This window comes from Protopterus annectens, chromosome 7.part0, assembly GCF_019279795.1.
Source record: "Protopterus annectens isolate FY-2018-M chromosome 7.part0, PAN1.0, whole genome shotgun sequence".
Lineage (NCBI taxonomy): Eukaryota > Metazoa > Chordata > Ceratodontiformes > Protopteridae > Protopterus > Protopterus annectens.
In genome coordinates this window covers 464,311,757-464,325,482 of record NC_056739.1, presented here as the reverse complement: position 1 = coordinate 464,325,482, position 13,726 = coordinate 464,311,757, and the positions used below count along the sequence as shown (strand labels likewise).

Below are 13,726 nucleotides of genomic sequence, written 5' to 3'. Positions count from 1 at the left end.
CAACCTACAATGACACACCACAGAGGCTAGGAACACCATGACACTTAGACACTTTAATAAAAAACAATGAAGTGAAGCGCTTTTCGTCTGGTAGCTTCACCAGACTTCATCAGACAACTTTTTACAAACAAATTCACAATTTAAAACCCAAAGAACTAATTAATTAATTAGCTGCACCCAATCATAAAGAAATTACATCTGTTCTTCTTTCGGCTTTTTCCCGGTTAGGGGTTGCCACAGCGGAACTCCGGTCTGCTAATGATTGGCAGTAGATTTTTACGGTGCCGAGGTGCCAGCTCAATGCCCAACCTTCAATGAAGGCACGCCAATTCTACGCATGTCTTTCAAATGCCACTCGACTGCAGGGAGGACATGCAGACTCGACACAGAAGGAGCACCAGCTGAGAATCGAACGGGAAAACCTCTTGCTGTGAGGTGACAACTAGAGTGTTAAATGTCCTGAGAGTGCTTATTAAGTTTTCCACACTTTGAAACTACAATTTAAAAATTATACAGTACAAACTAAAATGCTAAATAATCCTTCTCTAATTATTTTTCATCTTACCTAAAATATGTACTAAAGATGTATATAAGTATTATAAATAAAACATGTGTACAAATCCTTTCCTAAATACTAATTCATTATACTAAAATAAAGTAATATACTTCCACGGTGGTGCAGCGGTAGCGTTGTTGCCTCACAGCAAGATTTTTGGCTTGGGTTGGGAGTGTCTTCTGTGTGGAGTCTGCATGTCCTCCCTGCGGTTGAGTGGGCGTTCCAAAGACATGCTTTGAATGGGTGTGCCTTCGTTGAAGGTTGGGCGATGGGGTGGCAACTCAACACCATAAAAACCAACTGCCAATCATTAGCAGACCGGAGTTCCATTGTAGTGACCCCTAATGGGGAAAAGCCGAAAGACAAAAAACAAACATACTAAAATAAAATAATATAATACAAAATGTAGTTACAACAAATAAAACTTCAGTACAATTTAGTGTGGTCACAAGACATCATTAAGGACTACACTTAAATAACTTAACATATTTCACTTTGTGTGCAAAATACTGCACGTATGAAAAAAGGGGAGGGGAGAAGAAACAACAGATTCCATTCTACAAGAATTTCCATCTATCTAGTAAGACTTCTCAGCTTCAATATGCTCAATATGCTTGAAATGGACACAACCTCATTAAGCCCCGGCCACCTACTGGCATCAAGACGCAGTTGCCACAATACCTCATGTCTCTCAAGTAATAAACTAAGACACTCTCCTCTATCATCCCTTACTAACTAGTCAATGGCCCTAAACTTGAAAGTGTTTACTTGTGGAATGTCTAGCTAAAGCATTTTCATTTTTGGATTTAGCTTTACTAAGGGTATGTTCATATACAACCTCTCTTAATTTTCTGTCTGTCTTGCCCACGCAAAACGCAGGGCAAGACTGACACTGGGCTAGGTAAACAACTGGCCTGGTATTACAATTGTGTCTCCCATCAACTTTATAAGTTTCACCTCGTATAGAGAAAGATGAACCAGCAGACATGTGTCTACACATGCTGCAAGCCTCACATTTGAACATACCAGGTGTACGTACAAATCCTTTCTTAACTTGCTCAACCAGGGACTTCAAGTTTTTACCCCTTTTAAAAATGACTTAGGGTCTCACTCCCAATTTAGCCAAAAGTTCTTCATCCATGGAGAAAATCCTCCAATTCTTTAAGATAATTTATTTTATCAAATAAACATCACTACTAAACTGGGAGAGAAAACTCAAGCCATAATCACTCGACTGAGAGGGCCTACATATAAAGGTATCCATAATGGGGTCCTGAGTAACACTAGAACCAACTATATTTGTTACCCTACCATGTAAACATAAAACAGGTTTATATACGCCTTTAAACCTCTTTTCCTGTACTTCATTGATAATGTTCTGAACAAAGTCACTAGGGTACACTTGGTTAAGAAACATGAACTTCAACACTTCACACTCCGCATAAAAGTGGGTATCTAAAGTAATCAACCTGGCCACATGTACTAACTGGCCCTTAACTACTGACTTTTTCTGGTGAACGGGGTGTAAACTAGTAAAATGTAACATAGTATTACAATAGGTCTCTTTACGGTGAATACTAGCTGTGTAACGTCGTAGACTTTTATCCTTCACCAGAAGTAAATCCAAATAAGTAATACTGTTGTCTTCAAAAGAACTAGTAAATTTCAAAAAGTCAGTCGTACAATTAAATGCTTGGACCAGGTTGTTGGCAGCTAAGATGTCACCCCTGAACAACATAAAAACATTGTCCATGAACCTAGTGTAAAAACAGATGTTCCTCATAAATCCTTGATTATTAAAAATGTAATGGGCTTCCCAATGGGCCATCATTAGATTAGCCACATTGGACCCACAAGGGGAGCCCATTGCTACTTCCACTTCTTGTAGATAATACTCTCCATCAAAATTTACAAAGTTCTTACTCAAAGTTAGATCTAAAAGCTCTTCTACTATTCTATTTTCATTAGTCAGAGCACCATGGTGCCTCATCCTCTCCACTACCCATTCGATCCCTACATCATGGGGTATAAAAAAATAAAAGTCAACTACATCAACCGTTAAAAAATTGATTTCGTTTTCAAAAATCATATTGTTAATAGTTGCTAAAAATGTCCAAGAGTCCTTACATATATGCTTCCCTTTATAGACATATTTTCTCAAGATGTTATCAATTAATTTTGCATTGGCGTAGTTGATAGATTGTCTCGCATTCACTATAGCCCACATAGGAGGGTCTTCCACACACTTATGTAGTTTGGGAACTCCAAACAAAGATGGAACCCTGGGAGACAGTATCGTTAAATAATCCAGGGTAGGTTTATCTATTAAACCTTCTATAAAAAGGTCATCCAAGTATGAGGAAATGTCCCTGTGAGCTCTGTTCACTTCATTGATACTGGATCTCAGTAGTTGGAGCCATCCAGTAACTTTCTCATATGTACATTATAATCTGAAGTATCCATAATCACAAGACCCCCCTCCCTTATCTGGTTTCAACACCCGTAGGGGCAAAGATCTCAGTTGATCCAATGCTAAACGTTCTGGTTCAGTGATATTCAACACCCCTTCACTTTGTCATGTTTTCACCAAATCTCTAAGGTCTAATTTACACATTGCTTCAAAAAATATTAACCAAGGGTGAACTGATGGGTTATAAGTACTCAGTACTTTTAGATTATTCCCCACACTATGGTTTTTTCCATATAACAATTTTAAGTTCAACTTACGTGTGTACATCTTTAAATCTACCACGGTTAATGGTAAACTACACCATACCGTTGGAACAAAAGTTAAACCCTTGGAGAGCAAGTCAACCAACAAAGGGTCAACTTCAAAACTGGAAAAGTTGTAAATGTTAAAAATCCCCTGTGCAGTTAATCAGTTTTTTATAATTCACCTCACTCACAGTACCAAAGTTTATATTGGTTGTGTTTACCTCTTTTTCCTGTTGATGTTGTGGTTGTTGTAATTCCTGGCCACCCCTCTGGTGTTGTAAACCTGGGAGTTCACATTGGACCCCTGTTGAAAACCCTGCTGACGATTTTGTTGGTTGCCGTTCGAGTTATTCCAATTATTGTTGTTGTTGGTGTTAGATAGTCTCCCTTCGCCAGCATCAGCGTCATTATATTTATCAAAATGCCGGTCAGATACATGTGTAGTGGAAGAATTCCCCGTATCTCTATTTTCACCATAATACATAACGTTGGGTTGAACCATACTATCTGTAGGTGGAGGGGGGCATCGTTGAGGATAAGCCACCCCATTTTTATAATCAGACAAGTCCCGGCTCAATTTCTTCATTTTAGTGTCCATGTTTTTAGATATTTGTTGGTCAATGGAGGAAAAAATCCTCTTATAGTCGTATGTATATCTTACAAAATCAGTGTGAACTTGAATCTCCCCATCCATTGTGGCTACTTCCACTGCCAGTCGATCGATCTCTTCCTGATAGTGTTTGGCCATCAATGCTATCAATTCAAGTTCCTGTCTGTTGAACAAATACACTAAGTCATTATGAAACACTGAACCTGGCACAAGACTGTTGAGGTACTGCCAGGAACGGAGACCCTTCGGTACCAACCATTTCTTTTGGCACTCTTCAAAGTACCACACTTCTAACTGTAATTTCCTCAGTTTAAATACTTTTTTATCATAGGCTGCCAATTTACCCACTAACGATCCTTGTCCTCCAGCCGGTGGCTCCTCACAGTTGAAACCTGTTGGTTTCTTAAACAACAGTGCTGCTCTAAACCAACTTGACACATCTGGAGCCCCTATAAGCCCCGAGGACCCAGCAGCTTGGTTAATTGTACTCATAGTGCCTGCCACAACTGTAGAAGATTGGATTGCTTCCTAATGTCCACTGTCTCTTTGTTGGATGCTTGAGGGTGCGTTCCCCTCTTTCCCAAAATTGTAACCAGTCGTTATTTGTGAATCAGTAGACCTCTGTTGACATAAACTGTCAACCCTTTGGGAAAGGTCACTTAAATGTTGGTTCATAACCATAATCAATGCTGTTAAGTGACCAATATCTTTAGAACCGGAATCACATGCTGATAATGGTTCAAGTGATAAATTCAACAAAGTGTTTATCAGACCTCCGGATGCCATGCAGGCACTATGAGTACAATTAACCAAACTGTCGGGTCCTTGGGACTTATAGGGGCTCCAGATGTCTCAAGTTGGATTAGAGCAGCACTGTTGTTTAAGAAACCAACAGGTTTCAGCTGTGAGGAGCCACTGGCTGGAGGACAAGGATCGTTAGTGAGTAAATTGTCAGCCTATGATAAAAAAATGATTTAAACTGTGGAAATTACAGTTAGAAGTGGGGTACTTTGAAGAGTGTCAAAAGGAACAGTTGGTACCGAAGGGTCTCCGTTCCTGGCAGTACCCCAACGGTCTTGTGCTGGATTCAGTGTTTCATAATGACTTAGTGTCTTTGTTCAACAGACACAGACTTGAATTGATAGTGTTGATGGCCAAACACTATCAGGAAGAGATCGATCGACTGGCAGCAGAAGTAGCCACAATGGATGGGGAGATTCAAGTTCACACTGATTTTGTAAGATATACATATGACTATAAGAGGATTTTTTCCTCCATTGACCAACAAATATCTAAAAACATGGACACTAAAATGAAGAAGTTGAGCCGGGACTTGCCTGATTATAAAAATGAGGTGGCTTATCCTCAACCATACCCCCCCTCCACCCACGGATAGTATGGTTCAACCCAAGGTTATGAATTATGGTGGAAATAGAGATATGGGGAATTCTTCCGTTACACATGTATCTGACCAGCGTTTTGATAAATATAATGACGCTGATACTGGCGAAGGGAGACTATCTAATACCAACAGCAATAACTGGAATAACTCGAATGGCATCCAACAAAATCATCAGCAGGGTTTTCAACATGGGTCCAATGTGAACTCTCAGAAGGTTTACAACACCAGAGGGATGGCCAGGAATTACAACAACCACAACACAACAGGAAAAAGAGGTAAACACAACCAATATAAACTTCGGTACTGTAAGTAAGGTGAATTATAAAAAATTGATTAACTGCACAGGGGATTTTAACATTTACAATATTTCCAGTTTTGAAGTTGACCCTTTGTTGGTTGAATTGTTCGCCAAGGGTTTAACATTTGTTCCAACGGTACGGTGTAGTCTACCATTAACCTTGGTAGATTTAAAGATGTACACACGTAAGTTGAACTTAAAATTTTTATATGGCAACAACCATAGTGTGGGGAATAATTTAAAAGTACTGAGTACTTATAACCCACCAGTTCACCCTTGGTTAACATTTTTTGAAGCAATGTGTGAACTAGACCTTAGAGATTTGGTGAAAACATGATGAAATAAAGGGGTGTTGAATATCACTCAACCAGAATATTTAGCATTGGATCAATTGAGATCTTTGCCCCTATGGGTGTTGAAGCCAGATAAGGGAGGGGGTCTCGTGATTATGGATACTTTGGATTATAATGTATGTATGAGAAAGGTAATGGATGGCTACATCTACTGAGGATCCTGTATCATTGAAGTGAACAGAGCTCACAGGGACATTTCCTCATACCTGGATGACCTTTTTATAGAAGGTTTAATAGATAAACCTACCCTGGATTATTTAACGATACTGTCTCCCAGGGTTCCATCTTTGTTTGGAGTTCCCAAACTACATAAGTGTGTGGAATACCCTCCTATGTGGGCTATAGTGAATGAGAGACAATCTATCCACTACACCAATGCAAATTTATTGATAACATCTTGAAAAAATATGTCTATAAAGAGAAGCATATACGTAAAGACTGTTGGACATTTTTAGCAACTATTAAAAATATGATTTTTGAAAAGGAAATCAATTTTTTAATGGTTGACGTAGTTGACTTGTATTTTTCTATACCCCATGATGTAGGGATCGAATGGGTGGTGGAGAGGATGAGGCACTATGGGGCTCCGACTAATGAAAATAGAATAGTAGAAGAGCTTTTAGATCTAACTTTGAGTAAGAACTTTGTAACTTTTGATGGAGAGTATTATCTACAAGAAGTGGGAGTAGCAATGGGCTCCCCTTGTGGGGCCAGTGTGGCTAATCTAATTATGGCCCATTGGGAAGCCCATTACATTTTTAATAATCAAGGATTTATGAGGAACATCTGTTTTTACACTAGGTTCCTGGACGTTTTTATGTTGTTCAGGGGTGACATCCTAGCTGCCATAGACCTGGTCCAAGCATTTAATTGTAAGACTGACTTTTAAAATGTACTAGTTCTTTTGGGGACAACAATATTACTTATTTGGATGTACTTCTGGTGAAGGATGAAAGATGACGATGTTACACAGCTAGTATTCACCATTAAAAGACCTATTCTAACACTATGTTACATTTTACTAGTTCACACCCCTTCACAAGAAAAAGTCAGTAGTTAAGAGCCAGTTAGTATGTGCGGCTAGGATGATTACTTTAGATACCCACTTTTATGCTGAGTGTGAAGTGTTGAAGTTCATGTTTCTTAACCGAGGGTACCCTAGTGACTTTGTTCAGAACATTGTCGACAAAGTACAGGAAAAGAGATTTAAAGGTGTATACAAACCTATTTTATGTTTACATGGTGGGGTAATGAATATAGTTGGTTCTAGTGTTACTCAGAACCCCATTATGGATACCTTTATATGTGGACCCTCTCAATCGAGTGATTATGGCTTGAGTTTTCTCTCCCAGTTAAGTAGTGATGCTTATTTGATAAAATAAATTATCTTAAAGAATTGGAGGATTTTCTCCACGGATGAAGAACTTTTGGCTAAATTGGGAGTGAGACCCTCAGTCATTTTTAAAAGGGATAAAACTTGAAGTCCCTGGTTGAGCAAGGTAAGAAAGGATTTGTACGTACACCTGGCATGTTCAAATGTGAGGCTTGCAGCATGTGTAGACACATGTTTGCTGGTTCATCTTTCTCTATACGAGGTGAAACTTATAAAGTTGATGGGAGACACAATTGTAATACCAGGTCAGTTGTTTACCTAGCCCAGTGTCAGTCTTGCCCTGCGTTTTATGTGGGCAAGACAGACAGAAAATTAAGAGAGAGAGTATATGAACATACCCTTAGTATAGCTAAAGCCAAAAATGAGAATGCTTTAGCAAGACATTCCACAAGTTACCAGGGTCACACTTTCAAGTTTAGGGTAATTGACCAGTTAGTAAGGGATGATAGAGGAGCATTTCTTAGTTTATTACTTGAGAGACACAAGATATTGTGGCAACTGCGTCTTGATGCCAGTAGGTGACAGGGGCTTAATGAGATTGTGTCCATTTTGAGCATAATGAAGCTGAGAAGTCTTACTAGATAGATGGAAATTATTGTAGAATGGAATCTGTTGTCCCCCCCCCTTTTCATACATGCAGTATTTTGTACACAAAGTGAAATATGTTAAGTTATTTAAGTAGTATCCTTAATGATGTCTTGTGACTACACTAAATTGTACTGATGTTTTATTTGTTGTAACTACATTTTGTATTATATTATTTTATTTTAGTATAATGAATTAGTATTTAGGAAATGATTTGTACACATGTTTTATTTATAATATTTATGTACATATTTGGTACATATTTAGGTAAGATGAAAAATAATTAGAAAAGGATTATTTAGCATTTTAGTTTGTACTGTGTATTTTTTAAATTGTAGTTTCAAAGTGTGGAAAATTTAATAAGTACTCTCAGGACATTTAACATCTAGTGATGTCATTTCTTTATGACTGGGTACAGCTAATTAATTAATTAGTACTTTGGGTTTTAAATTGTGAATTTGTTTGTAAAAAGTTATCTGATGAAGTCTGGTGAAGCTACCGGACGAAAAGTGCTTCACGTTATTGTCTTCTATTAAAGTGTCTAAGTGCCATGGTGTTCCTAGCCTCCGTGGTGTGTCATTGTAGGTTAGGTTAGTTTTTAGTTATTTCCTTGTCTCTATAGAATGAGACATCAAGACTGATGATTGTGTCTTAAAGTTAGAAGAAATTTTACAGAGTTAGATAACTCAGTGTACTGTTGAAGAAGTAATATTATCAGTCAATATTTACAGTGTTATCAGAAAAGTGATATATAGAATATAAATAAAAACATGCTAAACACTATTCAGTTATTTTTTTTAATAAAATGTTGGGAGTTTTTTTTTTCTCTCTTTGCTGCTTTTGAAGGAAACACTAGTATTTATGTCTATCTACTTGCATTATTTTCCATTTGATCTCTGTAAACTGGGTAAGTAATATGGTATAAGCTGGCATTTTGCAGATGAGTACAAATGTTTGTTTTCAGGAGAAAAGAGGCAACAGTGTAGGAGTTAATGACTTCCTTAAGGTAATGATGTCCACTTGAAAAGTATGTGAATCAGTTACATTTTGTACACATGTACCGAGTTTATTCATACTGCACTAATGACTTTGGTCATCTGCTACTCATTTTCCAGTTATCCACTGCTGTGGAATTACATGCATTTGCTGTCAGAGTAAAATCTGTACCTTATAGTTTTCAACTTTCTTGACTTAGCAAGTGCTGAAGAGGTAAAAGAGTGTTCTGTGTCTTTGCCTAATAATGAATAACTCACGGACATTCTTGTTCTAGCAAAAGAATGTTCACCTCAGGTGTTTTGTGCATAGCAAAGACGAAGGTAGTACCCATCAGCCACCCTGAAATTAACAAAACATAGCAGAAAAAAGGTCATACATGCCTTCTGTTCTATTTTCTACCTTCTGCAAAATTATGAAGCCTACTTTTCTTCTAAATTCATCACTAAATCATTGAAGCTGGGAATCTTTTGTGCCTGCCTAATGAATTCCTGATTTTTACAATTGGTTATGATGCAACATCTATAGTCATTCCTCATATCTCCCACTGGTCTGCTGGTTCACAAGGATGTCTCTAGTTTCTAGTTATCAACCCACATTTGATTAGTGAATCTGGTATCAGAGGACTGGCGGAGGGGCAGAAGTGAATGATTCTTGCCGGCTATCACCTCTTGGGGATAGGATGTATGTTTCTTCTTGCCTGTCTAGCAGCACTGGTGGGGCCCAAAAGACTGCAGCCCTGGTGCAGAAGTGACAGTGGTCATGTATGTAGTGAAGATGTGCATATGGACACAAAGCTACATGAACTGCATTGACAGAACTGCATGCTGTTTATGGGAGTGATATAGGGGATAAAAGATTTGCACATGGAGAAATGTCTCTCTACCCTTAGGATGGCATTATACCAAGGTGTACTCATTTCCTCTCTGTCATCTGTACAAAGAAAAGGAAGAGCATAGGACATAGTTGATTATAAATAGGAGAGGATGACAATAAAATAAAATAAAGCATCTGTAGCACAATGTTACATTTAATACTTGTCTTTTTCAATTTAAAGCTTCCTTTTACCCTTGATATCACTGTTTCTGCAAGTTTGCTTTCTGTATCCTTACTAAGCATCTGAGATAGTTAAAATATTCTTTCATATTTGCCCTACAGAATCCACCTTCTGTAATTTACTTATTAAGTCATTTATTCTCTCTGTGTATAACGTTGGTTTAGGTCATGTCCCTTTCTTGCTAATATAGTAAAAGCTGGCATTACAGAGATTATTTACTAATTTACACAGGACTATCATAAGAGTTTCATCCATTTCAGATTATCGTTATATTGAACAGCTTCATTTAATTAGTAGAAAGGTATCACTTCCTTCTAGACCATCCTCAATATAATTAACAAAACATTAAAATGGCTTGTCTCAAGACTGATCCCTCCCCAATGAACATACTCCTTTCATCATTTTCAGCTTTGTTAACTGCAGCCCTCTGTCTTCATCTGCATACTCTGCATTTAATCAAGCTATTTTTTTTGGTTTTAAAACAATAAATAAACAAATCAATTATAATACAAACAAATAACTATTTACATAGGTCCACAGCTGATCAATACATTAAAGTTATACATATCAACAACAGTTAATATTTTTCAAGCAATTCCTTAAGTTAAGCCAAAATTTATATGAATATGTAATATTAGAAATTCTCATCTTTATAATATGCAATTCACTACTGCAAACAATGTTTGACATACTAATAAATTCACTACTAGGGGGATAACTTTACTTTTCCAGTGTTTAGTATTTACTTTTTCTGGCTATAGCAAGAATATAACAAAGAAGAGGCACTTGGGTTTTTGGAATTCTCAGGAATTGGAGCATTAAACAAAACTAAATATTTAGAAATGTTACATCTATCTGACCATAGAGATTGAATGAAGTTATTAATTTCTTTCCAAAAATGGGAGATGACTTCACATTCATATTCCATATACATAAAATCAGCTATTATTTCAGAATCACATCTTCAGCATTTAATTCTATTTGCTTTATACATAATTGTAATTTTGTTAGAAGTGACAAAAGCTCTGTGTAAGAACTTCCAAGTGAACTTTTTCTGATATAATGAAGATGTGGTTTTACCTGTAGATTTTAATGTTATTTTCTTATATTCTTCAAATAAATCTTCATTATTCATTTTTGAGGAATAGTTCCAATAGGAACTGTCTAAATATATAAAATCCAACTTAAGAATTTTATAAATTTGTGACAAATATGATTTATTTTTCATAGCATTATTATTGATATTTGTTAAGGATTCCAATAATTTGAGGAACAATTTCTTATCTAGGTTAAATATCTTATTTATCTCTGTGTTCACAAAGTGTCTAAATATTTTTAAAAGTAACTAATTTTCAGAATCTTGATTGTAGTTGGACCTTAAATTTTCAACAGTATATATATATATATATATATATATATATATATATATATATATATATAGGAACAATTTATAATTTAAAAATTCTGAAATACTGAATTTCAGAATCCCGAGATCATAAAGTTGAAAGTTCTAAATACTGAAACCCCAGAAGCATGAATTTCAAAATCCCGACGTTCGGAGATGTTGAAGTAGAGCTTCTGGTGTTGCGGTGTTTGAATGGAAGTTCAGGTAGGTATGTATGTTTAAGGGTGTTGGTTAGGGGCTTTAGTGTGTGTCAGTGTGTGTTGTGACTGTGATGTGTGTGTGCAAGGGGAATGTAGGTGTGCGGTGGTGTTTTCATGTGTTTGTCTGTGTAGTGTGATCCTGGAGTTAGTATATTTAAGTAGGGGGTGCGGGGGATGCAGGGGTGCTTGCCCCCCTGCTTGTATGTAATGTAAGTTTGTGTGTTTGTGTGTGTGGGGGTGGTGTGTATTTGTGTATGTGTGTGGTGTCTGGTTAATGTATGAGTTGCGATTTCAAAATTTGCACTTTTGGGATTTCGGTATTTAGAGCTTTCAGCTTTATGGTCTCAAAATTCTGAGATTCGGTATTTCAGGATTTCAGGATTATAAAGTGAATCTATCTATATATATATATATATATATATATATATATATATATAAATCGATGCCAATAAATTAAGTTACTTTGATGTTTCGATACTAGCATTTTATTGAAGTTATGAGTTTCTAAGCATTTTTATTTGCAGTTGGAAACATAGAAAATATTAAGTCTTTACTACAATGGTTAGAAAATGTGAACATTTGGAAAGAGGAAATTACATTTATGCAAAAATCTTTTAATAACTAGATAAACATATTAGGGACTATTTGTTTATGACTGGTTGTGATATATTTATTATTTACTAATAACATTTCTTGATGTGTTTGTTTCCATTTTAAATCATAAGATGAATTTATTCAAAATGCTATAACTTTTACAATTGTTGAAGTAGCATATAACTGAATATCAGGGAATCCTATTCCACCATTATCCCAATCTTGTCTGTGTCAAGGAAACTCTTGGTTTATTAGGATGACAAAGAAAATTAAGTAGAACATTTGTCTTCTTCATCATTTTATTTGATGGAGATAGTAGTAAAGATTGTAAGACAAACAATATTTTAGGGAGAATTACTATCTTAATAAGCATTAATCATTGTTCAACGGTAAAGAAGAATTTGTTCCAATTTGTCATTGAATTTAAAATTTTATCAACAACCTGTTGAAAGTTTGTTTGTATCATTTCATTACTATTAGACATAATGGTTATAGCAAGATATTTCATTTGATTGCTATTCTAATTGAAGTTAGAATATTTTTGCATGATTTTTTTAAAATTTTTTATTAATTAATAATGTGCTTGTTTTATTATACTTAAACTTTTAGTCTGAGATTTCTTCAAACTGACTCATGGAACTTTAGTTCAAAATCTTTTTATTTTGATACCATTAATGTTTTTATTGGATCTAAAACTGTTAGCAAAAAGTTCTATAGCTAATGCAGAAAGTAAAGGTGATAATGGACAGCATTGTTTTGTGCCTTTTTGTAATTTAAAGGAATTAGAAAGAAAATAACCTATTTTAACATAAGCACAAGAGTTATTCTATAACGTAGAAATGAATGCAATTAGCCGAGCTGAAAAATTATATACTTTAACTATATCAAAAGTTGTAGGAGCGATCCACAGTAGACAAACCACCACGGCTTTTAATGAAGTAAAAACAAATGCAGGTTAGCGTTTTCCTGCCAACCTTTAGATTTAAACTGTGAGTTGTTCTGAGATGTTAATAGGTCTGAAGAAGCCGTAAGGTGAAAGCGCCAACCTGCATTTGTTTTTACTTCATTAAAAGCCGTCCTTGAACTGAACGAGTCTTGATTTGTCTATGCAATATTCGTCTTGAAATACTGGGACTATTGATGTTCTGAGGACTTTATATGAACTGGTGGTTTGTCTACTGTGGATCGCTCCTACAACTTTTGATATATTTTTTACTCTTGTGTTTGGCTTGTTTAGTAGGAACGTTTACTCTGCACAGGCAGTATACTTTTAATTTTATATACTTTAACTGTTTTAAACAGGTACAACCAATTAACTTAGTTAAAATCCTTAGAGTAATGATAGAAATTTTTTTTTATTTTTACTTACATAGTCTTTAGATATATTAAACCCTTTAAGCTTGCATAAACTTGGTCTATATTATCCTGTACTTGGGTATTTAAAATAAACCTGGTTTGATCATTGTTAATTAGTTTAGGTGTAAGTAGATTAATTCTGTTATCTAAAATGGACGTGAACTTCTTATTTGATCTTTTTATTTCTGTTAAAGTGACTGGTCTATCAT

At 35.8% G+C, this 13,726-nt stretch overlaps 1 protein-coding gene across 8 annotated transcripts in view; it reads left to right on the top strand.

Annotated features, from left to right (window-relative positions):
• Positions 1 to 13,726, top strand: part of SLC16A13 (solute carrier family 16 member 13) — a 582,947-nt gene that overhangs the window by 479,121 nt on the left and 90,100 nt on the right. The gene's annotated exons all lie outside the window — the stretch shown is intronic.